We start from the raw sequence: 26883 nt of genomic DNA, 5'->3' as shown, positions 1-26883 counted from the left end.
AGGGCTTGTAAATACAAATTCTGCTAGTGGGCTTGCTGCACGTGTTGTGCCACCCACAAAAGCAGCCTAGTAAAAGTATGTCTAAAGGTCTGCCATTACTAGACCTACGTGCGCAAGTACACCTACTTGCCAGTCCCTAAAACCTTCCCTTAACTTCATGTTAGTCACCCCTATGGTAGGCACACGGGCAGGGTGAATTGTAAGCATAAGGTAGGACAAGCCTGACAAGGTTGGCATGTCCTAATAGTGAATTACAGCCATATTCGTTTTTCACTATTGTAAGGTAACCTGCTCTCCATGAGTTAGAATGGGCTGCCAGGATTATTAATGCTATAATCCTAGCGGGCTCGGGGAGCGTGGTGCAATGTCGAGTTTGGTATCCCTGAACTCGGGGTTTAATAACGCATCCGTTTGGGTGGATGGTTTTTAAACTCTGTGTTTGAAAATAGCACTTTTAGAAAGTGGCTATTTTCTTGTCTGACTGTCTACTGGTCTCTGCAGGTTTGGTGTGCGTGTGACAGGAGCTGGGTTGCTCCAGAGGTCTGAATGAGTCAGTGTGGTGTGAGTGGGGCATTTGCATTGAGAGTAGGGGAGGAGTAGCTCTTGATAGCCTGCCCTGCCTGACAAAATGCTGGTTCCACCTCCTGCCAGGCGACTGATGGCTCTGTGCCTGCCAGGGACGATCCTGGCCCCACCTCCTACCGGGCGACTGATGGCCCTGCCCCTGCCAGTGACAATGCTGGCTCCACTCCTGCTGGGCGGCTGAAGACTCTGCCCTGCACAGTGAATAGGCCGGGTGCCTCAGCCTGGCAACACCCACAAACAAACCCAGGATGGGGGGAAATTCCCCTGCATGGACAAAGGGATCAAAGCCAAAAAGGGATATAAGAGAAGGACCCCTGAACTGAGAATTTAGATCACTTCTGACAAGGAAACCTGAACCATGGACAAGAAGCCTGCTGATCCAAGGACTTGCCTACCCCTTCTGCCAGTGTGCTGTTTGTTGGGGGAATTATGCAGTTGCTTCTTTATTTTTGCCAAGGAACCAGGAGAGAGGAACTGAGTGTATACTCTCAAGCTTTGCCAAGGAAATCTCCAAGGGCTGGAAGAGTGCCAGCCTCCTGTTGAAGTCACAGGGTTAAAGGACTTCATCATTTGCTAAAAGTGCTTGTTGCTGGAACCTGAAAATCCAGCACCTCTGAAGAATCCAGCAATCCCGACGCCGACGGACGCCGCCGAATCCAGCTCGACATCGTGAGTGCAGCTCCCGTGTCCCGCACCTTCGACGCCGGCCGCCGGGCCCGATCGACACCAGTAGCGACGCCAGTGAGTAGCGAGTTCGGCTCCAGCTCCAAGTGACCCCGTGTCAACGCCGCCGCTGATCGCTTCGACACCGAGCCCTCTCGACGCCGTGAGCGCTGCTCACTCTTGCAACATCACCATCGACATCGACGACGACGCCGTATCCTGCTTCGCCTCTTGAGCACTGCTCCTGCCTTACATCTGTCGATGCCGCTGCAGATCGCCTCGACTCCGAGGCCCGATCGACGCCGAAGACGCGACGCCGGACATCTCGACGCCGCTGATCATCGTGTGCTTCACTTTTCCAAGGTACTGTGTGTGGGGGCCTGTGCGACTCCGGGCTCGACGTAGCGCTCCTCGCGGTCGACGCCGAACCTTTGGATTAACTTTGCCTCGACGTCGTGTGACTCCCGTGTGGGTTACATTGTTGCCAAGAACTGTGTTTTTAAGAAGAAGAGTTGCTTTTGTTACTAAAGACTTTGTGCTAAGAAGAAACTACATTTGAACTGTTATTTTTCCTTCCAAGAGTATTTATTAAGATTGTGGTACATTTATTTCGTTATTTGGTCTTGTGCTAAGCCTTATATAAACATTCTTATTTTTATAATACTACTGTGTCGTGTCCATTTGTAGTGTATTCACTTTATTACTGTATGTGGTCATAAATGCTTAACGCACTGCCTCTGAGATAAGCCTGTCTGCTTTGCCAAGCTACCAAGGGGGTGAGCAGGGGTTATCTAAGTGTGTGATCCCCTTGCCCTGACTAGAAAAGGTGTGTCCCTATTTGTCAGAAGTGTATACCTCTGCCAACTAGAGACAGCCGCTTCTAACACTTGCTTTTATTGAAAGTCTTCAGGTAAAAAAAACGTAGCCATGGCTACGTTTTTTTTACCTGAAGACTTTCAATAAAAGCAAGAAAGAAAACTTTAAGTCCTACTGAATTGGTTCTTCCTGATTACTGTTTTTATTATCACTGTCAATTGTACATTGTGTGGGGTGCTGAACCACTGTACTGGATGTTAATTATGTTGGGAGTCTAAGGGTATATAACTTCAGGTTCTTAGCACCCACAACGAATTTACTGTACCCTTAAAACATTCGATAAAGTGCAGCTTCTTTGGCCCTATACCCCTGTTCTAGTGTTTTGCAACATCGCTATCTTTAATTTGGCCTCTTTGTTGGAGCTAAGAGACAATTGCTGCCCTCGAATACCGGCCTTTAGGGCATCCCAAACCACATCTATTGCTACACTAGCGAGATTATCCACCAAAAACCCGGAATCCATCTGATCATACGTTAGCAGAATTTCTCATTCCCCAATAATGTTCTTTCGAACGTCCATGTCCTAATCTTGGATTTATTTAGACCACATTCCAGATTTAATACTAGGGGATTATGGTACGATAAAACTCTTGCCATTTTTTCTATTATACTAGCAGACCTCAAGTAGCTAGACATGAGTATATAATCCAACCTTGCATGCCGGGAATGCGGATATGAATAATACGTGAATCTCGGGTGCCCAGAGTGCCCTAGTTGCCATCCATCAATCAGGCCATGTAACACACACATGTTTTTTAGTGCCTGGAAAACTTTCGGTTTCCGCCCTTGATATTTAAAACCTGGATCCGAATGCCACTCCCCCGGTAAATGTAAATTGAGGTCCCCACACACAATCAGCAGAAGAGGCCAGTGAGATAGTTTGTTAGCCACACTTGACAGCACATCTGGGTCATAGCTAATATTACCATATATAGTACAGAGAGTCAATTTACTTTCCCCACAGTCAAAGTGACATTCTGCGATTGCCCACTGTCCAAATTTATCAGCTAGTGAAGATCTCCCCCTTTTGCCAAAATTGCCACCCCCCTAGCTCGCACCCCCTGTGTTGAGGCAGTGATCAGCCAATTCAATAGTGTTTTCAACAGATTTTGTTGCGATCCCTCAATATGTGTCTTTTGTAGACAAATGATATCATCTGTAGTCCCACAGCTACTCTCTGTCTTTTCTTAATGTCATTAAGATCACAAATATTAACAGTCACAATTTTCAACTTAGCCATGATAATGTTTGTTCACCCCATCCATACTTAACTGAAGTAATATCCCTCATTTTAAGCCATAATTGCCCTGCACTAGTAATTCTGTTCTTACATTGGCCCCCCCTCCCTTTACCCATCACATACACCTTATGTCTAAAAATTCCCCTGATCTTGTCCGCCCTCCTCCCCACCCCCACCATTATTTAAGCCACCATGCTCAATCCTGAGCCTGTGTTATAGATCTGACCAACCTCACCCACTCTCCACACCCCTCCAACCCCGCCTATCTATACATCCTCTTCTTAAATACTCACCCAGATTTTCCCTCCACCCAGCTACAAAAAAAAGAGTAACACAATTACTTCACAGAAAAAAAAAACACCATCCGATTAGGCAACAGCAAAAAAAGGAGATAGAGAAATAAGGGCTATTGGTTGCTCTGAGCATGTCCGGATTTTCTTGCAATGATTTCCTTCAGTGTTTGTTCGGCTTGTATTTCTGATGTAAAAAACCAGGTTCGTCCTTGAAAGACTAATTTAAATTTTGCAGGGTTCTGGAGAAAAGCAACAGCGCCTGCTTTTTGATACGGTGTATTCAGCTGTCAAAGCCATCAGTGTCTTTTCCCTGTGGCACGTGCACATCTGGTTTAGCGAAAAATGAAAAACTTTCCTAGTTCCGCTTTTTATTAGCTCTGGCCAGATCGTACATCGCTGGTCAGAGCGAAAAATGTCTAAAATAAATCAAAATAACTCTGGGATATATGATTGGTTATTTTGCGGACGTTTAGACATTGTCATTGGGAATCTGTGCACAGGTAGAATCTCTTTTTCCCAGTCCCATTGCGGTAGTTCTGGAAACGCATTCTTGAACAGATTGATATTAAATGTTCGAATATTGCTTCCTTCACTGTTCTCCGGGATCCCTAGGATCCTTAGGTTATTTTGACGTTGTCGATTTTCCGCCTCCTCAAGTTTCCACATAATGTCTTTCACCACACTCTCCTGTGAGGTCACCTGTGTTTTTAAAGTGCCAACTGTGGTTTCCAGTACTTCCGTCTTATTTTTCACCATACTCATCCTTTCCACTATTTCAGTGCAGGTCTTCCCAATTTTGCGCACTGACCCCAGTAATAATTTTTTAGCAACTCGGGCATGCTGATTTTCAGTTTTAACCTCATTTTGAAATGCACTTAATGATTGCAGGATCGTAGCTAATGTAGGTTCCGGTGACTGCTCAGGGACTCTATGAACCACCATATCCCCTTGAGTTCTCTTGTCTGTGCTCACTGTTCCATGCATTCAGACAACAGTGGTCCCTTACAAGAAAGAGAATTAGAAACAATAAATATAGACTCATTCGTTTCTATACTGATTTAACTTGCCCAGCCGGACAGAGGTCTGATATTTACTTGTAAGTGATAGAAATGGAGTATTTACACAACAATATACAAGGTGGGGCACAAGCCTGTGCCCTACTTAACACATGTACACCATATAAAAAAGGACAAAACAGGGGACAAAGGCCTTTTAGGCAAAAGCTTAGGGTTTGTTGTACTGGTAATTGCACAATGTCAAAAGTACAACAGAACATAACGTACATCTTTACACTTAAAGTACTTATAGGTTTTACAGTGTATAAGGTGTATACAATTGTCGACGGCGTTTCCATCCGTTAAAGCGTTACGCAGATCATCAACAGGACATAAAGTTTATGCCTAACAGTAGGAAGCCTCATTTGCCTATGGGGAGGAAGGGAAGAAAAATACAATTTACAGGCATTAAAGTAAGCGACAGAAGATGCCTGGGCTAGATAAAACTTCAAACACAAAAGGAGGAGTGCCCAATGTAGGTGTTAACGTATGTCAGACATTCAATTAGTTACTTTTCAAGTTCAGATTGTAAGTTAAAAGTCAGGCAAGCAATAGTTGTCATTAAACCGGTATATCAGAATCAGACACTCTCTTCGGAAAACCTCACATAGATCAAACATGAAATTCACAAAACAGTTGATCCTAAAGTGTAATGTGAGAAGGAGATAGAAAGCGATTCGGCGAGTAATGTGAAATTATGCCGTGATGTGATTCGGGCATCGTAGCCGGCAAGGAATTTTAAAGATGCTAGATCCTAAGGTGTAGTGTGAGTAGGTGATGGAAAGCCGAATAGGCGAATAAGGTGAGAGGAGGCCGTGAACTTACTCGAGCAACCATGCAAGGACCTGTGGTGGTTGCGGAACAGCTTACCGCTATGGAATGTAAAGGTGTAAGTTATGTTCTGTTGTACTTTTGACATTGTGCAATTACCAGAACAACAAACTCTAAGCTTTTGCCTAGAAGCCCTTTGTTCCCTGTTTTGTCCTTTTTTTGTATGTTGTACATGTGTTAAGTAGGGCACAGGCTTGTGACCCACCTTGTATATTGTTGTGTAAATACTCCATTTCTATCACTTACAAGTAAATATCAGACCTCTGTCCGGCTGGGCATGTTAAATCAATAAAGAAATGACTGAGTCTATATTTATTGTTTCTAATTCTCTTTCTTGTAAGGGACTACTGTTGTCTGAAAGAATTTACTCCCAAGGTCCCTTGCTGACTTGATTGGGTCCCTTTGTTGCTCTTAAATACACTGTTCCATGCAAGCCTACCAGGGTGTGTGGTTGTGTGTCTGAATAATCCCACCTGAGTTTTCTCTCTTCCTCCATTCCGTCCTGCTTGCGGGTTTTCCTTTTCCCTTCCGAAAGACTATTTGATTTCCTGGGCACCTTTCTATCTCCCTGTTGGCTACAGATGCTCGTTTAGGTGTCCAAAGCGGTACAAAAGGGGGTGTCCAAGCACCCATCGTCGCTGCAACCACTTTGCGATTCAATGATATCCCAGACTCCAGACTCCTCATTCAGTGAGAATGTTTTTTCCATAGGATCGGGGGATATGTAGCCCAACTATGTATTTTCTACAAGGCTTTCTTGTAGACCATCTGTCAGCATGTGTGTTAACTGCTTAACTTCTTGGCGGACACTGACATCTTTCTCCTTTTTTTCATTAATGGGAGGGGAAGGTTGGGAGAGGTTCCTTTCCTTACTACCTTCACTCTCTTGTTGGGTAGTCATAGGCGAATCAGCCATACTCAGCACCGTAATCTTGCTACTTGACCGCCATGAGGAACTGATATTGTTTATGTCAATCAAGCTCTCTTGAGCCTGTGTCTGACCTTCACCAGACTTTTCAATATTAGCACAATCTTTAGTTTGCTTAGTTTGCTTACTCCTCTGTCCTCCCTCCTATCCTTTTTAGGGAACAGACTTGTGATTACAAGCTGTTTCCTTTCCGATCCTCCAGTAGGTAAATTGCCTGATGTGAGGGGTTTAGTATTTCTCCCATTGTTTAATTTACTTTTCTTACCCATGACTTGACCGGGCTTCTACACTTCACGGTCCGCTTTTGGGTCGGGATCACGCTGTACTACAGAGGTATCTACTGGGATTGTTGAGCACGTCTTGCTTCGTGCTCCTCGCGCTGCCATCGCCATTGGTTTCTGCTGAAGCACTTCCATGGATCCGGCGCCTGTGTTGCCAGGCCACTCTGGCCAGCACCTGACGGGATTCCCCCAGGCTCAGACAGCTGTCAGCAGCAACTGGGCGAGCGCTTCCCAGCGACAGCAGCAGTTTTTTCTTGCAGATTATTCACCTTCACGCCTTGCAGTCAACCCCCGCACTCCTTCCTGCCAGCGGACCCAGTTTTCAGGGCCAGGGCGCATTCTAGGCAGGGCCCGACATCAGCGCTTGACTGCGGGGATGGAGCGATGTGGTGATGAGCTCCCGAGATCTTTTACTCAGCCGCCATCTTGGCTCCTAGGCATTGGGCACCCAAGGTGACTTCAATGCATTTTTCTCTGACAGTGGTCTATTGAACTATTTTGAAACATACTATGAATTTTTTTTTACCTCTGTCAAATACCCTTCTTTTCCTTCCCATCCTAAGCTGTGTGTAGTGCATTGTACTAAACAGTGTCTTCATGATATTAAGGAACTGAAACATTGTCAACACACTTATTAATTATTATCACAAACTCTTTGTCCGGATTTCTTCTTCCACCTTTAGGATGGGTAAAGAGAGTTATGGCTCTTTCTGGGCAATATGCATCTGCTTTTGAAGCCCATTCAGTGAGGAGTGCAGTGGCTTCTAAAGCTTTTAGCGTAAGAGACAGACTTGAAGACATTGGGGTCTATTTACTAAGCTTTAGCACTGCATCACAAACGCGACGTGAAACGATGCTAATTCTTTTTGCATTAATTTGATTACTAGCACTGGAGGGTCACTTGAAAGTAGCACTGCTTTGCATTACTTAATGCCAAGAGGGTGTACCAAGGGTGATGCATGTGCATTCCCATGAAACTACCCAAGGTTTCTGACGCAAAGCCCAATTTCCATAAAGAGGTAGACAAGGTTTAGCATCAGAAAATAGCACCCATTTCAGATGGGAGCCATGTAAAGAAATGCTTTTATTTTGCCTTTCTTTTCCTACTTTGCATGCATACAACAAATATGCAGCACACATAAAACATGGAAAACGTTACTCTAAGCATAGTATTTTGTACTGGAATGTATGCTTCAAGTACAAGACCAATAGTAGACTCACGGAGACACTCTTGCACTATGGTGCAAAAGTGTTTTTATGGCGCACAGCAGCACTAAGTAGAGGGAGGGAGAGTCGCTATCTCTGTAAATATGACACTCTCCTCTCTCCTCACGTAGTGCAGAATTGGTGGCTGCTGCACTGCTCTGCATGAGAACCTAGTCAATCTGGAGCATCCTTTGGTCTACCTTTATAACATTTTATTGTAAACCTCTAGAGTCATTTTCTTTGTCGGTGGTGAAGAATATTTGAACATGCATAATGGAGCTTGTAACAATATTTGTATCAATTCCGAAGTAGTGAAGCAATGTCCAGATTTTTTTTAGACGCAGAGGCATACATTTTCCCACTACTTGACTAACTCCCCTACCATATATATAAATATAATTATTTTTCTTTCACATTTGTTACAGTCTCATCTGTGTGTGCCAGCAATGACCTCAGGTATGGTTGGACCATTCTTCACTTTGATGTTCCCTATTTCCGAAATGGTTGCCTGCAGAGATATAACGGGCTCTGCGGGAAATGAAATGGTACGCATTTTATCGGGATTCTTTCGGCTGTTTCTGTCTTTACGCTTCATTCATGTACTATCAGTTAGAGTCAACAAAAGAGGCAGCGGTAGTTGCTTGACCATTCCTATTCAGGTGAAGAGCATTATGGGTTTTGTAGGTTTTTTTTCCAACGTAATTGCTAGATGAAAATAAACATCGAGAAAAGAATGTATAGTGTTGGCCTACGTGTCTTGATTAGAATCAGGACTTTACTACTCTGCTAGAAAAATCAGAATTCATCATGTTCTTTTAAAGAAGAACATTGCAGGTGATATAAAATCGTTGTTAAGGTGATATAAAGTCGTTGTTATATAGACAGCAGAAAAGGCAGGCAGCTTGATTTTGGATTAAGGAGGAATCAATCAATCAATCAATCAGTGACACTTATAAAGCGCGCTACATACCCGTAGGGTCTCAAGGTGCTGGGGGGGGGGGGGGGGTGCCGCTACTGCTCGAACAGCCAGGTCTTCAGCTTCTTCCTGAAGGAGAGGTGGTCTTGGGTCAGGCGCAGGTCGGGAGGGAGGGAGTTCCAGGTCTTGGCGGCCAGGTAGGAGAAGGACCTTCCTCCTGTAGTCGCTCTTCGGATGCGGGGGACGGCGGCGAGGGCGTGGTTGGCTGATCGGAGGTGGCGTTTGGGAGCGTAGAAGTTGACTCGGCTGTTGAGGTAGCTCGGGCCTTGATCGTGTAGAGCTTTGTGTGCGTGGGTGAGGAGGCGGAAGGTGATTCTTTTGTTGACGGGGAGCCAGTGAAGGTCTCTCAGATGTCCGGAGATGTGGCTGGTTCGTGGGATGTCGAGGATGAGTCTGGCTGAGGCGTTCTGGATCCGCTGGAGTCTCTTCTGGAGCTTGGCGGTGGTACCGGCGTATAGGGCGTTGCCGTAGTCCAGACGGCTGGTGACGAGGGCCTGGGTGACGGTCTTCCTGGTCTCAGTGGGGATCCACCAGAAGATCTTTCGTAGCATGCGCAGGATGTTGAAGCACGACGAGACGGCGTTGACTTGTCTGGTCATGGAGAGGGAGGAGTCCAGGATGAATCCCAGGTTGCGTGCGTGGTCTGTCGGTTTGGGTGCGGTGCCCAGGGCGGGTGGCCACCAGGAGTCGTCCCAGGCGGAGGGTGAAGAGCCCAGGATGAGGACCTCCGTCTTGTCTGAGTTCAGTTTCAGGCGGCTGGTCGTCATCCACTCGGCTACCTCTTTCATCCCTTCGTGCAGGTTGGCTCTGGCGGCGGCGGGGTCGTTGGTCAGGGAGAGGATCAGCTGGGTGTCGTCGGCGTAGGAGATTATGCTGAGGTTGTGTTTGCGTACGATGGCCGCGAGGGGGCTCATGTAGACGTTGAAGAGGGTGGGGCTCAGAGATGATCCTTGGGGGACGCCGCAGATGACTTCGGAGGCCTCTGACTTGTACGGTGGAAGGCGGACTCTCTGTGTTCTTCCGTCGAGGAAGGAGATGATCCATTCCAGTGCCTTCTCCTGAATTCCGACGTCGCTGAGGCGCTGCACTAGGGTGCGGTGGCAGACAGTGTCGAATGCCGCGGAGAGGTCTAGGAGGATGAGGGCCGCTGTTTCTCCATTGTCCATCAGGGCTCGGATGTCATCGGTGGCGGCGATGAGGGCGGTCTCGGTGCTGTGGTTGGCTCGGAAGCCGGACTGTGAGGGGTCGAGGGATCCGTTCGTCTCGAGGAAGGCGGCCATCTGCTTGTTGGCAGTCTTCTCGATGACTTTGGCTGGAAACGGGAGGAGCGAGATGGGGCGGTAATTCTTGAGGTCGGTGGGGTCCGCTGTCGGTTTCTTGAGTAGGGCGCTGAGTTCGGCGTGCTTCCAGCTCTCAGGGAAGGTGGCGGTGTCGAAGGATGTGTTGATGATGTCTCGCAGGTGGGGTGCGATGACAGCGTCGGCCTTGTTGAAGACGTGGTGAGGGCAGGGGTCGGCCGGTGATCCGGAGTGGATGGAGTTCATCGTGCGGATGGTGTCTTCGGTGCTGATCGGGGTCCAGGCGTGGAGGGTGGTGGTGGGGGGTGGTTGTTCGGTCATGGTGTGCGTTGGTTGGTTGTTGAAGCTGCTGTGTATGTCCGTGATCTTGTTGTGGAAGTATGAAGCGAGGGAGTTGCAGAGGTCTTGCGATGGGGTGATGTCGTTGTTTCCTGCGCTGGGGTTGGAAAGCTCTTTCACGATGTTGAAGAGTTCCTTGCAGTTGTGTGCGTTGTTGTCCAGCCGGTCCTTGAATGCTGTTTTCTTGGCGGCGCGGATCAGCTGGTGGTGTTTCCGGGTGGCAAGTTTGTAGGAGGTCCTGTTGTTCGGTGTCGGTTCCCTTTTCCAGACTTTCTCCAGGGCTCGGCAGTTCTTCTTGGAGCTCTTGAGTTCGTCGGTGAACCATGGGGCCTTCTTGCTGCCGTGTCTGCTAGGCGGGGTCCTCAGTGGGGCGAGTTCGTCCGCGCAGTTGCTGATCCACTTCGTGAGGTTGTCGGCGGCCTGGCTGGGGTTCGCTGAGCTGGCAGGGGGGTGCTGGCTCAGGGAGGTGGCGAGCTGGTCTGCTGTGATCTTGTTCCAGCTTCTGCGGGCCGCCTGTTGCTGGTGTTGGTGGGTCGTCGTTCTCTTGAAGGTGAAGTGGACGCAGCTGTGGCCGTCCATTGAAGCTCTGTGGCGTGGCTGAAGTCGATGTCTGTGCTGGATGAGAAGACGGCATCGAGTGTGTGTCCGGCGCGGTGGGTGGGGGTGGACACCAGTTGCTTGAGTCCCAGGTTGGCGAGGTTGTCGAGCAGGGTGCTGGTGTTGCGGTCGTTGTTGTTCTCCAGATGGAAGTTGAGGTCTCCCAGGAGGATGTAGTCAGCGGAGGGGAGGGCATGCGGGCTGACGAAGTCGGCGATGTCCTCGCTGAATTGCGTGCGTGGTCCAGGGGGTCGGTAGATCAGGGTGCCTCTGAGGGTGGTGTTCGGGTTGGTGTGGATCTGGAAATGCAGGTGTTCGGCGCTGGTCAGGGTGTTGTCGGTGCTGGTCGTGAGACGGATGGTGCTTCTGTGGATGATGGCGACGCCTCCTCCCATCTGGTTGGCGTTTCGGTCCCTCCGGACGATCTTGTAGCCCTCTGGGATGGCGATGGCGATGTCTGGAGCTGAGGAGGCGTTCATCCAGGTCTCCGTGAGGAAGGCAACGTCAGGGGCTGTGGCGTCTAGGAGGTTCCAGAGTTCGATGGCGTGTCTGTGGACGGAGCGGGTGTTGAGCAGGATGCACTTGAGGTGGGTGCTGCTGGTGTTCGACTTGGCGGGTGCTGGTGCGGGGCAGGTCCGGATGCAGGAGAACTTGCAGGCGTGGCAGCTGAAGGGTCCGTGGGTACGTCTTGGGGTGGCTTGATGGCATTCTGGGAGTCGGCCGGAGTTGAGAGCGATGAGGGTGGTGGCGGAGTACGTCAGGCGGGTCGGTCGGGGTCTTCGGGGGCCAGGGGTCCTGGCGCTGGTCGCGATCCGGTCGCGGACGGGCGCAGACGGGCTTACCTTTGGCGCGCCTTCGGCGCACAATCGGCGCGCCCGCTGCGCGTGACCGCTGCGCGTTCGCACGGTCGCCATATAAAGGCGAAGTGCGCGGGTGGGCGGAGCAGCTGGGAGGCGGGAGCGGGGAGGGAACAGAAAGAAAAAAGGGGCGGGGCTTGCGGTGGTGGCGGGAAGCGGGGAGGGAAGACGGAGGGCGGCGAGGGTAGGCGGGCAATCAGGAAGGACACAAGCTGAGAAAAAGAAAAATACAGAAAAAAACAGAAGAAAACGCTAACACGGGCAAGGAAACAAGGAAACAATTTAGCAAGCACAAATGACGGTCAAAACAAAAACAAAACAAATGACAACCGAGTCGGCCGGCAGCGAGGCAGGCAGCGAGGCAGGGACGGGCTGAGGGGCACACGCAGCAGCTGGTGGCCGTGCGGCGCAGGGGTGTCCCACAAGTGGGTCACACTCACCTGTGTCGCACGGTCGCCATATAAAGGCCAAGTGCGCGGGTGGGCGGAGCAGCTGGGAGGCGGGAGCGGGGAGGGAACAGAAAGAAAAAAGGGGCGGGGCTTGCGGTGGTGGCGGGAAGCGGGGAGGGAAGACGGAGGGCGGCGAGGGTAGGCGGGCAATCAGGAAGGACACAAGCTGAGAAAAAGAAAAATACAGAAAAAAACAGAAGAAAACGCTAACAAGGGCAAGGAAACAAGGAAACAATTTAGCAAGCACAAATGACGGTCAAAACAAAAACAAAACAAATGACAACCGAGTCGGCCGGCAGCGAGGCAGGCAGCGAGGCAGGGACGGGCTGAGGGGCACACGCAGCAGCTGGTGGCCGTGCGGCGCAGGGGTGTCCCACAAGTGGAAGGCACCTGTGCTTCATCTATTTGGACATACGTTTACTTTTCTGTTGCTTTATACAAATCTAAGATTAAACTTTGGTGGAACGTTATGGCAACCTTGGTTTGTAAATTATATTTTTTTACTTGCTGCAAGTGGGTTCTGTTGCTCTACTGCAGTCAGTTACTCGCCCGTCATGGGCAGTGCTACAGTATTTAAATGAGATGTAGGTGTGCATATATTTGCCCATGATTTCAGTAACATTTTGAACTCTCAGTAGACACAAACATTCTTCTTTAAAAAGTTCATTGTATGTATAATGTCTAGCCACAAGCATCGGAGTAAGGAGGACTGCATGTTGAAATATTAGCCTGTAGAATTTTTGTATTCAGACCTGATTAAAATTACTATAGAAGAAAAAAAATGCTTTTCGAGCAAGGCGTCAAGAAAATATTTTGTTCAAGTGACCTTCACGGGCATTCATTCCTTTGTAATTATGTTATTTACAAATTGTACTGAAATCGAAGGCAATACCAGGAAAACATTTAAACAATGTATGTCCTATATGATACCAAATCCCATCCAAAATGTATAATAAATTGAAATAACACTGTGAGTGGGAAGCTTGAGAAGACCTAGGCCAGCTCGCAACACTTTATCCATGCACGTCGAGGTCAAAATATGGTAAGGAATATGTGTACTTGGGCAAGCAAATCACTGCCACTAGATTATCAAAATCATAGGGCAGCAAACTTGACATCACACACCCCTTTACCCAATAATGGCATCATTGAAATTGACATCACTTGAACTTTACACTGAAGTATGCAATTCGATACTGCAGCTTGTTAAGTAACAGTAATTAGTACCAGGCACAAATAACCAGCAAAACTAGCAAAAGATAATCATACTTCGAGGTAAAATGGAAATGTCTGAGAAGATAAAGTACAGTAAGGGAAGGTGGGCGGCAGTGTCTTAGGAGGAGGCATCATCGTCGGCAAGTCGCTGGACGAAGTGGTGCTGAAGATGTGCTAGCCGATTTTTTGGGATGTCGTAATTCTGCAGCAGGTAGAAGCTGACGACGGCTCCACGGGACTGCATACCCTTCCCAAGAGTATCCGCTGGATAGGTTTTCCTGCTGCAGAGAAGAATATATTGGGAGCTACCTCAAAGGCAAGCCAACTGGAGATGCACCTTACAGCAGATTGGCAAGCAGGTATGGGCTGATGTTTTGTTGGTTCTCTGTCCTTTTTTATCGTAGAAATGTTTCTAAGCCCCACATTTCTGTTTTTGGCTGTTTGGGCAACTTTGGCACCTATTGCAAGGGTCCAGGACTGTTGGGGAACCACTTGCATTGCAGGACTCCCTTAAGGCAGGGTCCTGGTGCAGGTTCAAGGTTATTGGAGCTTTATGTGTTCCTATAGCTCAAAACAGGAGGCCAGCCAATTAGGCCTTGGAGTCTCTCTGGAGTCTCCCAAATATCAAGCAGCTAGGAAGGCTGCAAGCAGCAGAGCAGTCTCCTGATGATACAAGGTAGGTTTTAAGCAGCTAGGCAGTACTTTGAAGAACAAAGCAGGCCTGAAGCAGCAGAGCAGTCCTCTGAAGTACAAGGCAGCGATTCTGGGGCTCCTCCGCAAGTCCAGGAGTGAACTGAAGAGTTGGTCTCAAGCTCCAAAATTTAAACCTGGTGACAGTCTTTGTCTGTGGGAGAAATATCTCAAATTCCCCACTCATCTGGCTCTAGAATGTTCTTTTCTCCCCTGCCCAGACTCCAAGAGGTCTAGGGTGGCGATATACTGGTGTCACAGTCTTTGTCAGTGTGCTGGAGGCAACCCCTTTAAACTGTGAGTGGGGCAGGGAACAGTTCACTCCTCCCATACTGGCAGGATGACCCATACTGCCAACACCTAGTCCCCCATTGTCTCTCTGTATACATGGAATACATAAAGGCAAACTATTCACAATCATGTGACCCACGACAAAGGCTGCAGGCACCAAACATTAAGACAAGGACATTATTTCAATCACACAATTCTTTGTAAACAAGGTCAAGTGAAATATTTGGCTTGGCCCCTGTGACTATTCGCAATTGTTTTCAAGATAATTGTTAAGCATGGAACAACATACAACATTTCATGGAAGGGTCACTATTTAGCCTTTATATGTATTTAATCATGTAAAAAAGAACTATGCTGAATTTTTCTCTGCACAACACAAATAAAATATAAAGGGTCATATGTAGGTAGCTTAATACTGGTCGGTAATGGCCGGAAATCTGTAAATTTCCCGTTACCAACCGGTATTTAGCTTTTTCTAATGTAGGTGGCTGGATTTAAGGATTCGATAATTTACCGATTCAGTAATGTAAGGAATCGGTAAATTACCGAATCCTTAAAATACTGAATCTGTAAATTACCGAATCCTTAAATCCTATGTAGGGAGCACTCAAGTGAGTGCATTTTTGATTTAAGGATTCGTTATTTAACTATCGAATACCTTTAAAAAGCAAAGTTGTGCTTTTTTAAAAGTGCCATGTGTAATTTATGTGCACCACATGTGCACACATGCACGATTCAGGGGTGAAACAGGATGTCAATGTGACACCCTACCACCCTTAAATATGCTCCCCCTATTACCGTTTCGGTATTTACTGAATCGGTAATAGTGAATGGCTTCCTATTCATTCCTATGGGCCTTCAGGCCCGAATCGGTAATAACGAATATTACCGAATCAGTAAAAATTACCGATTTTTTACCTACATACTATTTACCGATTCTTAAATACCGAATCGCTAAAATTCGATACTTAGGAATCGGTAAATACAAATTACCTACATATGGCCTAAAGTGCTAAACTGAAGAGTGCGAAAAGGTATTTAAACACCTATAAAATTCAAATTCTCTATTCACATTCATAAACAAACCTGAGAAAGTACTCTTAGTACCAGTCAACTATTCTTAACAAGATACAGAGGTGACTAAGCACTGTTATTCCTTGCACTGTGAACCTCTTGATAATAATGTCTCTTGGGGGTTCCAAAATGAATTACTTCTTGCAAAACTCCTCCAATAATTTTCGTTGATGCATTTTGAACCTCCTGTGGCTGCGTTCCTATATATCCTGTGATTTAACGCTCTTTGGGCCAGATGTAGGTAATCCCAATTTACTGATTCTGAATTACCGAATTTTACCGAATCGGTATTTTAGAATCGGTAAATGGGATGTAGATAAAAAATCGGTTAATAATACCGATTCGGTAAAAATCGGAATCGGACAATCTGTATTTACCGAATCGGTATTATCCGAATCAGTATTTACCGAATCGGTATTCCCCATTCATTCCTATGGGCCTTTTGGCCCATAGGAATGCATTGGAAATACCGAATCGGTAAACCAAACAAAAGTGAAACTTAAGTAGGCAGCCAATCAGGTGCCACCACCCTTCCCCTCTCTACCTGGAAGTGGCTACACAGGCAGCTGCAACTAATTAGAAGCTTTTGGAGAGGCAGTTGGAGCTGAGCTGAGTCCCCGAGCAGCAGAAAGGGTTTTGTGCACTTTTAAAACTGCAAAATGGCAAGCAGCAAAGAGAAAGCGCAGCCAGAGAGGAGGAGGAAAATGAAATTCAGCAGCATGGAGCTGCAGGTCCTTGTTGAGGAGGTGGTGAAGGTGCACCAAAAACTGTTTGGCAGGCAGTCCGTCACTGTGGCAGAATCTGCCAAAAGGAAATTCTGGCTGGACATAGTTGACAAAGTGAATGCTGTCGGAGTGACAACCAGAGACACAGAGGACCTGAAAAATAAATTTTACGACCTCAGGAGCCACACTAAAAAAGAATTGGCTGAACTTCACAAGCAAGCAACCAAAACTGGTGGAGGCAAGAACCCAGCACCCCCCTTACTGACCTGGAGGAGATGGTGGCCTCAACCATTGAACCTGACAGCGTCTGCGGACTGGGAGAAGTGGACAGCTCAGCCAGAGCTGCAAGCAGAAAAGGTAAGACGCATGCACAGCGTTCCCCCCCATTCCATCATCAATACCCTTACCCTTTGTGGCCAAGTGAACCCCAGTGCAGTACTGCTAGCACTATACAGGAGCAATGCATCATGGTACAAGTAGTTAGGGAATGTAAGACCATGTCATACAGCAGAGCAACCAGCAAGTTAGGGAAATGATTGCTTAGAGAAGAAAGTTAAACTCAGAAATATTTAATTGTAGAGACTGTGAGACAGTAGTACTTAGCTAATGTACGCTCATATGTCCACAGGTGACACATCTCGCAGGCGTTCTCAGGAGAGTGAAGGCACGGCACCAGAGAGGGAGGAGAGTCAGGATCCAGGTCCAAGTACACAGAACGTCTCACAGGACACAGGTGCACCAAGTAGCCATCCTCCTGCACAAGACGCAGAAATGGCTCCGGAGTTGCAGGCGTCCCCTGACAGATGACAATCCCCTCTGTTGCTGTCATCCCCAGAAATGCCAGCATCACAGCATGAGACAACACCTGCATCACAACCAAGCAGGAGGCATGTCGTGGCCCCACTCTCAGAAATGGAGTCATCATCAGGTAACATGGAGGGGGAAGAAACACACACTTTGCCTGTTGATGGTAGCTCTGCCACACTGCAGACCAGTGCAGAGGTGGGCCATACTGGTGCAAGACGCCGCAGAGTACAGGAAAGCAGTGCATCTGCACGTGTGGAGGGTCCAACTGTGTTCCGTGGCCTGGAGGGGAGCATGGTAAGAATCCAGAGGATGCAGGGAAAAGCCATCTTGTCTTGCCAATGCCAAATGAGGGCCCTGAACAACAACATGGGAGACATAGGAAAGGGCATCAGGGAACTAGTTGATGTGAACAAAGACATGAGTGCAGGGATTTGTGAAATGACCCAATCGGTGCAGCTACTATGCACCAAACTGGACAACGAATTAGCATCAAGGCGCAAGGAAAGGCAGCGTGTACATGCACAAAACAAAGCAATCAACCGCCTGGCCACAGCAACATCCCTCCTATGCAGGAGAAGCATTATCATGCAGGAGGCTGTAACCCAAAACAGCAATGAGGTCACTAGGGGCATGGGCAGGATGACCAGTGCTCTTGAGGCGCTGTTAAATGCCCAAATTGTTATTGTTATTGTTATTGTTAATTCCGGCTTTTATAGCGCCAACTCACCGGCAGGTCTCAAGGCGCTTATGACCGAAAGGCAACAATTACATGATTGTCAGAGAAAAAAAAGCAACATCATGTTTAAACCAAGCTCAACATATCCCTGAACAGAAAGGTTTTTAAGGTTTTTCTGAAACGGAGGAGATTACCTTCTTTACGGAGGGTTTCAGGTAGTTTATTCCAGATTTTTGGAATCAGAGCAGAGAAAGATCTCCCGCCTTTTGTGGCCAGCTTAAACCGGGGGCATACCAACAGCTGTGCATCTGAGGACCTTAGTCTCCGTTCCGGATTATATATCTCCAACCGTTCCTTTATGTAAACGGGTGCTTGCCCATAGATTGCCTTATGGGCAATACACAGGCTTTTAAAGACAGACCTTTGTCCAATGGGCAGCCAATGGAGGCTCTGCAACAGTGGAGAGGCATGGGATCGTCTTGGAAGTTTAAAAATAAGACGTGCAGCATCATTTAAAACCACCTGCAGTCTACTGATCAGGATTTTTGGAAGACCCAAATAAAGGTCATTGCCGTAGTCCAGCCTTGAGATTATTGTGGCAGAGACTACGGTGCGAAGCATAGACTGGGATAAGAGAGGGACTAACTTACGCAATTGTCTGATTAGACCATTGCAAGTGCCTACTACAGTGGAGATCTGACTGCACATTGAAAGTTCGCTATCAATCTTGATACCCAGACTTTTCACCTTATCCGCTGGTATGGGAGTTGGACCTAATTCCTGGGGCCAATACAAGTCACTCCATGGGGAGCATGTGGATGATATAACTAGAACCTCTGTTTTTTCAGGATTGATCTTCAAAAGGTTCCTAGTCATCCAGCTCACTGTAAATCTTAGAACATCTTGCGCATAGGTCTGTGCCGGCACTGTGTTCTCTATGCTCAATAAAAGTTGGGTGTCGTCAGCGTAATTAAATACGCGACATCCCATCTTTGCCAGGGAGCTTATCAGTGGCTGCAGGTATAGGTTGAAAAGAAGTGGGGACAAAGCGGAACCTTGAGGGACCCCGCACTTCAGGTTCCCCACCTCCGATACCTTATCCCCCAACTGAATCCTCTGTGTTCTCCCTACTAAAAAGGATTCCAACCATCTATAGGCCATGTCTCGAATCCCGAAATTCGCCAGTCTATCCAGGAGCAGGGTATGGCTGACAGTATCGAACGCCGCCGATAGATCTAAAAGTATCAGGGCGCTCGGTTTCTTACTGTCAGCCATCCCTCTAAGTTCGTCCAGCACCGAGAGCATCACCAACTCGGTGCTGTGATGTGCACGAAACCCCGCCTGTAAATCATGGAGAGAGTGGTGTAACTCCAGAAACGAGGCCAGGGCCTTCAGTACATGTTGCTCAAGGATTTTTGACAGGAACGGGAGTTGAGAAATTGGCCTATAGTTTTTCAGAATCTTAGAGTTTGCTCCCGGTTTCTTCATTAGCGGCTTCACTCGAGCTTCTTTGAAGCTAACTGGTAGCCGTCCTGTAACTAATGAATTATTCAGGAGAGAGAGGATGCGGTCTTCCAAGATATGACGTGCTAAACGAAATACATTAGGCGGGCAAGGGTCCGCCGGGGAGCCAGATTTGACTTTACTCATAAGTGACTCAAGGGTCATCGCATCCATCAGAGGAAAGTTTGAGATACCAGTTTCTACCGGCGTCTGAGCGACCTGCAACTTGCTGGATTCAGTCAAATAGCACAAACTGCTGCACTGGATGTGCCCGAGAGTGAAGAGAGCACAAGCAGGAGCAGCATGGCAAGCTCCCTTGTCCCAGAGACAAGGAGGAGCAGCAGGTGCCACGCTGAGGCCACATGCCAGCAAGAAAGTGAGCACAGTGAGCAACATACAAGTGGCACTGGGAAGTGAGGACGCAAATGACTATTACAGTTCATGGTGAAGTGAACCAGGACTGACATCATTGAAGTTAAATGCTTATTGTTGCACATTTGTGCTTTAGAAACCTACGTCATGACACAATTAAACTACATTGGGTGCATACTCCACCTGTCTGTGTCTCTTTACTTCCTTAAAAGAAGTTGCGTGTGATCTCTTCCCGTCTGTGTCTGCCATCAGTTGGTGTTGCAACTCCAGATGTGTGTGGTTCAGGCACTGCTTCCTCGTCATCATGGTCCTCATAATCAGAGATATCCACTTCTGTGCCCTTCTTGACCGCAAGTTTGTGCAGCATTGCACAGGCTGCAATCATCTTGCAGCAGGTGATTGGTGTGTGCTGGCGGGCCCCTCCACTCTTATGTAGGCAGCAAAACCTGCTCTTCCACATACCAAAGGTGCGCTCCACAATGTTTCAGGTTGTTTTGTGTGCCCTGTTGTATCTCCTCTGGCTTGGTGTTGTAGGGTTGAGGTAGGGTGTGAGGATGAAGGACCGGAGGGCATATGCACTGTCCCCTAATTGTAAGAAGAAAAAACATTACTCACATGCACACACACACATCCATCTGCAATACGTATCAAGGGAGTTTCACACAGTGTGTTACCTAGCAAGTATCTTTCGCCGAATTCCCCCGCTGTCAGGCGTGCGTAGAGCCGACTGTTTTGGAAGATGTAAGAGTCGTGGGTACTCCCGGGAAATTTGGCTACTATGTCAGTGATCATGTGCTTGGAATCACAGATCACCTGCACATTTATGGTGTCGGTGGACTTCCTGTTCCGATAAATGTACTCTGTGGCAGCAGGTGGGCATATTGGTATGTGGGTACCGTCAATACAGCCAATGATGTTTGGGAAATGCGCCATCTGATAAAAGTCTGTCTTTGTCCTGAGCAGTTCTGCATGCGTTGCAGGGAAGCTGATGTAGTAATGCATTCTCTGCAACATGGCGTCAAGGAATTTTTTTAAGAAACGGGACAGACAGCTCTGGGACACCCCACCTACCGCAGCAACAACACTCTGGTAACTCCCAGATGCAAGCAGGTGTAGGCTGCACAACACCTGCACTGGGGTGGGATGGCGTGCGCCCTTGGAGTTGGATGGTCCAACAGTGGGTGGAGGTCCCTGATAAGGTCCAGGATAGTTTGGGGGGCTAGCCTGTACCTTTGTAGGATTTCTGGCTCAGTTAGCTGGAATAGAGTGATCCTCTGCCTGTACACCTGCTCCTCCCTCCTCCAGACCCTCTCTCCTTCTGCCTGTAGCCGTAGCCGCCTCACAATGACATAGAATGCCGCCATTCTGGCGAAACTGTTGCATTTTGGGGCCTTTTTATAGCCTGCACCTGGTTACCACCTGATTTCAATCCATGGTAAATACCGACTCTTAAATACCGAATTTCATGCAAATTCGGTATTTAAGAGGTTACCTACATCTCAAAATTCATTTTTTCCATTTCTTAATTTCCGATTCTGTAAATTTACCGAATCGGTATAGTTTCGGATTCGGTACATTTACTGATTCGTAAAAGTTTCCGAATCGGAATCTTTACCGATTCTGTAAATTTACCGATTTGGTAAAATTTCCGATTCGGAAACTCTAACGATTCGGTAAATTTACAGAATCAGTAAATTTACTGATTCCGATGTTTTTGGGTCCCCTACATCCCAAATGCCCAATACCGGTCGGTAACGGCCGAAATTACCGATTTTCGGCTGTTACTGGAGTCCCCTGGAGTCTAGTATTTCTGTCATCTAATAAATACCTAGAAATTCAGCAGTATCAGATTGATTCCTCCTTCATCTACTTAGTGACTCCTTCAGGGTCTGTATTCACAATGACCACATCATCCGCATATGCTAACATGTTGGTCGAACAGCCGTTTATATCACCACGGGACTGATAGATGAGTTGTAAGTAATTTTAACTAAAAAGGGTCAATGCGCATGGGTTTCATGCCTTGTTCCCCTTGTAATCTTAATGCTGTTAAATTCCATACCAATCAATTGCATTTTAGTTGTTGGATTTTTATACATGATCCCTATAATTGCCTGATAAATGGGTCCAACTCCTGCCTTCTCAAGTACCCCCCACAGATATACCCTGGTGACGCGGTCAAATGCCTTTTCCACTTCAAAGAGGATCATTGTGGTTTCTGTAATATCAAATAGAGTTATTACTCATCTAATGTGGGGTGTTGTTCTATGACCTGGGATAAACCCTTCTTGCCATAGAGACCAATCTGGCAATGATCCTGCTTAACCGGATTTCTAGAACCTTTAAGTATATTTAACATCGTTATTGATAAGTGATATTGGAGTGGTGGTTAAAAAAAAATACTATATTGGTGTTTGAACATTTTTCTTGAGCAGACTGTCACCACTGTGCTTTCAAAAAAAGTGGCAACCTTATCAACAGAAAGAACCAAGAAGAAGGTATGATAACATTCTAATTAAGCATGGGCAAATTTTGCGAATTCGCATATCGCAAATTTACGTATTTGCGAATTCGCAATCCGCAAAATTCGCGAACTTTCGCGAATTTGCAGATTTTGTTTCTGTTCGCAAGGGTTTCTGCCAGGTCGCGAGGGTTTTTTACCAGTTCGCAAACGCGAACTTACTTGTCGGGTCGCAACGGTCGCGACCATGTTGTTTCTACGTCTGGTTCATCACAGCACCCTCTGTTTCACCACTGCCACCCTCTGTTTCACCACTGCCACCCTCTGGTTCACCCATGCCACCTCTGGTTAATCACTGCCACCCTCTGGTTCATCACTGTAGATTATGGGGGGAAAAGCACACCTGCCATGCCTCAACTGACATGAATTAATTTGGGGCTGATTAATGTGTCACTGAATTTGAGCTGGCACCTGCTTCCTTGGCTGTAAGTGCTTCCTGATTAATGATGAGCTTGAACTTTTGCACCTGCTAAGTGCTTTCAGTTTTGCAAAATTCGTTAGCACACCTGCCCTGCCTCAACTGACATGAATGAATTAGGGCTGATTAATGTGTCACTGAATTTGAACTTCCAGTCTGGCACCTGCTTCCTTATCTGTAATTGCTTTCTGTTACAGTGTAATTTTTTTTAACAGGACCTTTGTGGCATACTTGTAGCTATTCTCTGAGCCTGCTGTGAGGGTCAGAGCAGGGTCATAGAATAGTTGCAAGTAGGCAACTGAACTCTGGAGGGGCCCCTCAGGAAGCACTACAGGGAATGGTTACTAATGATGAGCTTGAACTTTTGCACCTGCTGAGTGCTTTCAGTTTTGCAAAAATCGTTTTTCTGCAATTTCGCGCGATTTGCGGGGCGCGAATTTGCGGGGCGCGAATTTGCGGGGCGCGAATTTGCACGAGATCGAATACGGAAGCCACAAATTTGTGCGAATATGCGATTTGTTTTTTGCGGCGTGTTAGTTTGCGTGGTTTTTTGCGTTTTCGCGAGCCGCTTGTAGCGCAACGAAGCGAAGTTACCCTAGCGGTCGTACATGGGAGCGGCCATCTTGTCATCTTGTTTGCGTGACGTATTTCCGTTTCTGGGCGCTATGTGTAATCTCGCAAAGTGTGCGGCTCGTAGTACAAGTTCGCGCGTGATCGCGGGGCAAATCTCGCGCGAACTTACCCACGCGGTCGTGAACGGGCGCGGCCATCTTGTTTTTCATTCATTGCTATGGTTCTGGGCATCCTTTCTGCATCCTCTCTCAATCTCTGCCATCCCTTGCTTGTTTGAAGTTTTTTTTAATCTATTTTACTTATTATCTATCCCTCTATTTTTCTAGCTCTATATTTTTGTGTTTTCTGCTACTTTTGGTTAATTTTAAACTACTTTTTTAAACTCTTTTCTTTTCTTCTTCCCTATTCTATTTCTTATTTATTATTTACCTTCCTTTCTGCCCAGACCATGGTAAAGGGAGCCGGGAAGCAGCCTGAGAAGGGGAAGGGTCCCACACCCCATGCCCGGCTCCCGTGCAGGCGTTTGAGGGGGGAGCTAGTGATGCCACGGGAGATCTTTAGTGCGGAGGAGGTGGCCGCACTTGTGTACTATGTACCGTGCCGCCTCCCCAGGACCATCGCAGCAGGCGGCAGGATCGCAAGCGGCTACGGGATCCGGGAGCGCCGGAAGCGGTGGGAGAAGGTGTGCCGGGTCATGTATAAACACTCTCGGGTCCGGCGCACCTACAACCAGGCCACCCACCGTTGGACGGATATCCTGGACCGGGAGCGCGACCTGCTCGACCTGCTCGGCGTCGAGATCGCCGGGCTTGGTGAGTAGTAGTAGCTATTTCATCACTACTCTGTTTTCTCCTACTCTGTGTGTTATTATATTGCAAATTTTTTTTTTTACCCAGAGCAATAATGCTGCCAATTACATTGTAGGTAAATTATATTTCAGGTGCACTGCTCTCCTTCTCAGTAGCGTTGCTACTATGCTTATTTGTTTTCGATTTTGTGTTCATTCCATTGGCCTGAGAAATTATGTATGAGTGTAGTTTACAGAACTGCGTAATGCTAGACACTAAGGGGCAGATTTGCAATTACCGGCGCATCCCTGCAAAGTAGCAGGGATGCGCCAGTAATTGTGCGCCACGCCACCACCACCCATGGTGCGCCGTATTTACAATGCGGCGCACCATGGGCCCAAACCATCACCGAAGCGTTACGCATCTGTGCCGTAAAGGAGGCGCATTGCTGGAGTTACGTTGCAACGATGGCGCAGCTCCAGCAATGCTCTGGGGTGCCCTATCTCCCCAATGCTGCATCAAGCCGTACGTCTGCTTCAAGCAGGCGCAGGATTTGAGTGACGCATCATTGTCCTAAAAGTGACTGATTGAAATCTTGCAGATTTCCCTCAGCCACTTTTAGGATGCGTTCCTGCAAAGGAACGCCCTCGCTTGCGCCGGAATGCCCCCTGATGGCGCAGGGCTTTACAACGTGATGCATCTCCCATATGCCTCACGTTGTTAATATACGCCGCACCATGGCGCCTCTTTTGTTCTGCCGCTGCGTCACAAAAGTCATGCAACAAAGGAGCAAAAGAGCCGCAAGGGGCTTGTAAATCTGCCCCTACAGACTCAAGTCCAGTCCTTCCTTTGTACACCTGGCAATAAGAAGAAATAGTGGTGGTGGATTGATAGTTTGAGTATTTTAATGACTGGTTAATGTAGTAGGAAACTTTTTAGTGTTGTCACTGATCTGCAATCACGATGGAGTTTGTCTGTCACTTTGCGTGCTGCGGACTGCTGCCTGCCAGTCCTATGCGAACCTTTTTAGTAGTTTGTTTAGTGAGTTACATAACTTTCCAAGTCGACGGTCCGCAAATCAAGCAATACTAATATCGTAGTAGACCACATGAGATTGGTCAATATATCCCGTGGAATAGTTGTCTATTAGCTATTTCGCCAAAATATTTTGTTATTGTTCTTTTGAAATGTTTGATTTGGTTGACAACAATGATCCATGTTTTCGGGTCTTTCTTTCTTTCATGTTGTACATCAGCTCCCCCCAGGGGTAAGAGGACAGAGAAGGAGGTGGTATCGGCTGCTGCTGCTGTAGAAGGCCAGGATCGGTCATGCGAGGGCTCCTTTGCGGGCCCCGGTAAGTTTTCATTTTAATATAGAGTACCTATTTTTTCCTAGCGTTCCTCATTCGATTTTTTCTAAATCGTCTTTGATCTTCTTGTAGACTGTATCTAAATTCTTATCCTGCCTCTACTATGACTCCCTGTGGTATTACTAGATTATTCTTATTAGTCTGTCTGTGTAGCTAACTAAGATTGCACAGTTGGCAAAAGGTGTTAAACGAAACTCCCATTCTAGTCAGCAATAGCTCTATGCACTGAGTGCAGTCCTCTGGGATTGTCCATAATGGCTTTTCAAGTCTTCTAAATGTTTATGCTTTGACAATTCCCAAATATAAAATGTGAATGACCACCAAGAAAGAATAAGATACTACTTTACTTTTGGTTTGGATAGGAGGACAATCCATACTACTACTGTTGCAGGGACAAATCTGCACAAACAAAACTATGGACACTAAATAGTGCATTGTTTATCAATTATAATAGGCGCAGGTAGACTTTCCACATACCTCAGTGATAACAGACTTTGAAGAATCCCCAATCTCCTTACTGACTAGATAGTGTGGCAGAGTCATTTAGCTCCCGAATTCATCGATGATTGATCCCCAATGATGATTATCCAACGCAGGGCAAGAGTACGGAGTCAGAGTCCAGAAGTGTCAAAGGCACGGACTCATGCTTGCAAATTGCAAAACCTTTTGCTCAGTCACTCTTGACCAAAAACCACAGAGTCTATTTAAGTTTTAAAGCTTTATTAAAAGTAAAAACATTTATTAAAATCAAGTTTGTCATAAAACATAAACGGTTGATTAAGAATAGAAAAGTGCTTAGTGATTTATTTCACACATTTATTGTGGGCGAGCCGAGCCCTCACCTGGTTTGAAGTTGAACTTTAATTTTTCTTTTTGGTGCTGAATCGTTGGTCACTCCGTCCTAGTGATGATGATCTGATCTTGCTCTTGTTCTTAGAAGTGAAGCTTCTGTCTGTTATGAGAAAAATGGTGCGTGTTAAAAAGCAAGCATTCATCAGTTGTGCTTAAAAGTGCAGCAAGACAACACCCTTCCCTGGAAAAAGGGAAATTTTTACTTTAGAGTAGACAGTCACAAATTATTAGATTGGTTTCTGTATTCACATTTCTTCATTCCTAGACAAAATACTAGTGAGTGGTGTATGTCTATGACATCTAACATTCTTAAATGTACTTTGTAGGTGGAACATCTGGTGCCGGGGCCAGCAAGGAGGTGGAGGCGGTGCAAGTGCCGGAGGAAACTGCTGTGAGGGTTGCCACGGTAGTGGCGGGCAGTGGTAAGCTCTTATATTCCTTACTTATTGAGATTGCAGACCGCAGAGTGTGCTCTCTGCACGGGTGTAGTATATATGTTGTACAGTTAAGTTACTATACTGTAAAGAAGACTTTC

This window comes from Lissotriton helveticus, chromosome 5_1 (genome assembly GCF_964261635.1).
Source record: "Lissotriton helveticus chromosome 5_1, aLisHel1.1, whole genome shotgun sequence".
Lineage (NCBI taxonomy): Eukaryota > Metazoa > Chordata > Amphibia > Caudata > Salamandridae > Lissotriton > Lissotriton helveticus.
Note: the sequence above shows the minus strand (reverse complement) of the source record.